The sequence below is a fragment of the Nipponia nippon genome, unplaced genomic scaffold (genome assembly GCF_047370975.1).
Source record: "Nipponia nippon isolate SJK-2023a ecotype South Korea unplaced genomic scaffold, ASM4737097v1 scaffold_28, whole genome shotgun sequence".
Taxonomy (NCBI): Eukaryota; Metazoa; Chordata; class Aves; order Pelecaniformes; family Threskiornithidae; genus Nipponia; species Nipponia nippon.
Genome location: NW_028262345.1, coordinates 6,882,548 through 6,887,539, shown reverse-complemented (window position 1 = coordinate 6,887,539; position 4,992 = coordinate 6,882,548).

Sequence of the window (4,992 nt, the reverse complement as noted above, 5' to 3'; positions counted from 1 at the left end):
GCGGCGCCTGCCGCCGCCGGGGGGGCGCTGGGAGCGGCCCGGAAAGGGCCGGGGCGCCGGCGGGGAGGGGGGGCCGGCGGGCTGGGAGCCGGGGGGGCTCCTCTCCACCGCCGCCCTGGAGGCGCTGGGGGAGCTCTGCCCCGCTTCCCTGCCGCCGCGGGGGTCCGGGCATGTGCGCGCCCCCGCAGGCGCCGGGGATGCCCCGCAGCAAGCGGTCCCGCGGGCAGGGTGCTGCTGCGGCGCGGAGAGGCTTCCACCGGGCTCGGGACCATCCCGTCCCGCACCGGAGAGCAGGCCCGGGCTCTGCCCCGCGCCCGGTGCGGAGGTAGCGGGGGAAACGGCGAGCAAGCGATGGCCTGCTGGGGCTCCCCCGGGGCGAGCAGAAAATCTGCTTAGATCCATGGGGGAACACGGCGCAGAGGCTCGTCTCTCTTGCTCGCTGCCTTCCGAGAGCAGAAGGGCGTAGCTGGGACAGGCGATGCCACGCTGCCAGGCCAGGTGGCCCCGGTGGCCCAGTTCACGGGGCTTTAATAGGCTCTCGGAGGCCGCCCAGGGCAGGCCAGCTGGGGAGGGGGCAGCAGGGACGCTCCAACCTGGCCTGGCTCAGCAGCGGCAGCACTTGGTTTGGTCTCAGGCGTGCTCAGGACCTGCTGCCTGCATTGACACACACACACACACACACACCCCCCCGATCCGCCAGCATTTAGCAGCTGCAGAAAAACAGACCCTTTGGGTTTTACCCAGAGCAGATCAGAAACCAGCACAGCCTTCAGACAGTCAGGGCCGAACGCTAACAGGAGACGGGCTGGACCCACCGCTGCTGTGCTCAAACGCCCTGTGACAGAGCTTTGTGGCAACCACCCAGTTTATTCCCATTGCACAGCGGAGCGCCTCGGGAGGAGCAAGATCCGGGAGGGAGACAGGCGTTTAATATAGCCCGGCACAGCCCCCGAAGGAAACCCTGTGCCTGGCAGCTGCTCGTGGCCGGGGAGCAGCCTGGGAGCAGCCACAGCGGGGAGGGAAGCTTGGGTCCTGGCTGCGCTTGCGGCCGCCGAGGGGCCCGCGGGCTCCGGCCAGGGCCACCGCCCCGTGGCTGTGGGCATCTGCAGCAGGAGGGCAGTGAGCTGGGGGCTGCCCCGAGCTCCCGGGAGCTCTGCAAGCCACAGCGCCGCGACCGCTCGGCGGTATCCACGCAAACCCAGAGCTTGCCACGGGCCGGGCACGGTGGCAGATGGGCAACGGGGTGCCGCGAGCTGAGTGCCGCGTGCCACGGGGCACCGCTGCCTTTCTGGCCAGGCTGGCACGCCCATGTCTGCCTGGCTCCCACTGCTGCCCTGGAGAGCCATTTCTTCTTGAAAAAACACCTTAGCAATGCTGTCACCACTGAGCTGCTTCATCCCCTAATAACTCAAATGCATCTCAGATAGAAATCACGGACAATAATGGCACAGAGTCCATTGTACCTCCATTTCCCAGTTTCCAGTAAAACATAAAAAGAAAATAAACCCGCACTGGCATTTCAAGGCAATTATTCAGAAGGGCCACGAGATACAGACCAACGCAGAGGAGCTGGACAACGTCAAGCCTCTCTAATGCACGGGGATAACGTGATCAGGCTGTCGGTTACCCTGCAGCGAGCGAGGCAGGGCTCCAGCAGTTATAATCAAGTCTGGGGCTTCTCTGGCCTTACCCCATCCTCAGCTGTTATTATCCGCTCCACCCAGTAAGATATTCCGATGCCGTGATCGCGCCCTGGGGACCGCAGCGAGCGCGGCGGGGCTCTGCGGAGGCAGAGACACGGAGCCCTGCGCAGGCAGCGGCCGGGACACACGGCTGGCTGAGGCTGGACGTGCTACGTGCCCTCCTTCCTCCAGTTCTTTATTTACAGATTTGCAAGGGGCTGCCCAAAGCAAGAAGAATCTAAAAAATTGGCACCGCAGCCTTTTTTCTGTACAAACTCAGGTGAAACAGAGACCCCATTGTGAGCGTAGGAAGCGAGGGGTCGGCCGCGCCGCTCCCACGGAGGGAAAGCAGCTCCGGCAGCTGCTAATGGGAAACGTCTGCTCCACAGAGCCGCGCTGCTGGAGGGAACCGTAGCGAGCAATGGTTTCTTTTCCAGCGAAATTGGGCCAAACCTTTTGCAGGCTAGCAGCACGGAGTGGTTATTTATGCTAACGAAGGGGCTGGGCTGATCTCCTCATGCTATTTGAGTCAATAGGAGCATTGCCCGTGGCTCCAACAAGGGCATGATTTCATCTCAGCCTGTGTCATCTTACGCTGGAGCAGGCGCGGAGCAGGCATCTCCTCCCCGCCCTCTCCGGGCAGCGAGGCCTGGCAGGGAGCAGGGCAAGGAGCCGCTCGCTCTCCAGAACTTTCCCTGCCAATTTTAAGGTCTTTTCCTTCTCTGTAATGCCAAGCTTGCGAACGTTTGCAAACTGCCCGTTCGGTGGCAACGCAGCCCTCGGCACGCTCAGCGGCCCAGGAGAAGCGAGCAGTGGCAAACGTTGCGCGTAGCCGTATGGCTGCATTTAGCCCAGTAACGCCGTCTTGCATCAGGCCCAAGTCATTCCTTGTGCTCTGAGTTGCTCCGGGAGCGACGGACAGAGCAGCAGAGTGTACCGACGCTGCTGAGGACTGTATTTGCTAGTCGAGCCCAGCCAGCGTGGGTATTGCACAAGCTGAAGTTTGGCAACTCTGTGCCAAGCGATGACGTTTCTGACTGCGGAAGGGAACCCATCCAAAACTATGGGAAAAACATTTTTGCAGAGAAACATCATCTCCAAAACCATATAAACAAACCGGTTTTGACACAACAGAATAAAGAGCTATAAAAGGAGAGTTTGGGAGAAACGCCGCTAATGGGCGGTGATTCACATGGTGCCTGCCAGACTGCATTTTTGTAATTTATATGCCTTGGGGCCCCCGGCCTGTGATTTCTAAAGCACGGAGGAATACGGAAACAGCCTGGCCAGATGCGGGGCCACGCTCGGCGCCCCCCGGCTCGGCAGAGGCTCCGGAGCAGGGCGCAGCCGAGGGAGCGGGGACGGCCTGCCCGCTGGGGTGTTTGCCCGCCGTGGGCTGCTCCCCCGCAGACGGGACCTGCCAAGAACGTGCACCAGGGACGGCAGCGCCGCAGCTGGGAGCTGCCCAGAAAGGCATCGGCAAAACGAACTGGATTAACCCAAACCCCAGCGTGATCTCCTCCCCAGCCAGCTGGATGCAAGGGAAAGGTGGTTCCGTGCAAGAGAGGAGCCAAAGCAGAGGCAAAGCCCGCGCCCAGCGGGGCTCTCCGCGAGGCAGAGGTGCCAGGGGCCCTACCTGGCTGCGGTGCCCGAGCGCTGGCCCGGCGGTCCCGCGGGGCTCCTCGGGGCTGGGCTGGCACCCGCTGCGGCTGCGCTCCCCCGCCGCTCCAGACAGCAGGACCTTTCTGCTCGAGTGCTCCAGGAGCAGAGCCGAAGCGGTGTCCGAGACGCCTGCTTCATCTGCACGGCGTTGTCGTTGGGATCAGCAGAGCACAACGGCCGCGGCCGGGCGGCTTCACGAGAAACTCGTCGCTTCTCATCTGGTTAGAAAACTTCAGCCCTTGGGAAAACACAGCATACCTTTCTGCGGGCCTGGGAGAAGGGACCACTGGATGGCAGGTTCAGAAGAAAAATTAAATTTGTATTCGGGGCTGAAATCGTTTTTCTATTCAATATATTGAGGCTATTTCAGAGAGCAGAAGAGCAAGAGCCTCTGAGGCAGTGAAATCCACAGCAGAGGAGCAGGTCCTCGGTGCGCTGAAATGGCACCGTCACCAGGAACGCAGTTCCAGCAAGATCAGCTCTTAGTACATCCAATTTTTGTTTTATTCTCTCTCAAAAGATCTGTTTCTCCAGCACGCCATCTCAGACCGATAAAACGTTACGAGCTGCTGCTCTGTGGTGCACGCTACGGCTTTTATGAGCAGAAACCCTGAAATCCCGGAGAGCCTTTGGCCAAACGTAAGCTGGGTCCGTAACTCGGGACCCGTTGAATTTACCATTTAATCAGACCAACATAAAAGGGGGAAGTCACGCGGGGCCCCTGCTCTTACCCCATCTCAACTGCTTTTGTTTGTCAGAGAAACGTTGCCTTCGCCGCCGCACGTGCAGGGCAGCCAGCTGTAACGCGGGCGGCGAAGACGCGGTGCCTCTGCGTGGCGGGGAGCAAGAGCCCCCGTTCCTCCCTGTTGCCTCCGCTGTGGCCGGGGGCAGAGGCGGCACCTAGCCCCTAACACAGGGCACCTAAAGAGCCTCGCGTGCAGCACGGATCCTGCTTGGTCCGTGGTACCGGGAGGAAAGCCTCCACCCCGCAGCCACCAGAGCCCAAGGCAGCGGCGACGAGGGCGGCTGAGCCCGCGCAGGCAGCGGTGCCTGCCCACTGCTGCCAGCACGGCCGTCCCGCCTCACACGCCCCGGCCGCGCGGCTGCTGCAGCAGGTTTGCCCCGAGCCCTTTTCACACTTCAGTTTTTAGCCCCGGCTTTCAGCGTGTCAGTACCCACCAACCCTTCTGGTCTGGCTCAGCGTTTTCCCAGCCGAGCAGCACCCCCGAGCCCGTGCCCTGCCCAGCCAGCCCCCGGCCTCCCCCAGGAGGCTGAGCCGGCCCGGCCGTGACCCCCTGCCTCGGGATGCACCCCAACCCGGGGCAGGGCTGCAGGGCAGCACCTGCACCCCCGCACGGCTCTCCAGCTGGGCGCGCACGGTGGAGCTCGGCACGTACGTCTCCCCGCGCCCACGGGCTCTGCGCGCTCTCCGACTATCACCATCAATCCTACAGCTCTGCGCTTCCTAGCGGGTCATGGCCCCCTCACAACAGGGGCCCGAACAGGCTGGGTTTTGCAGCCCAGCTACAAAGGCAAAGTCCCTCTCCGGGCTGAGCTCCGGACGGCTTGTGGCCAGCAGCAGGTTATTGCCCCCCGACCCCACCGAGCGGCAAAGAGGTTACAAAGCAAAGTGAAAACGGTCCCTCGG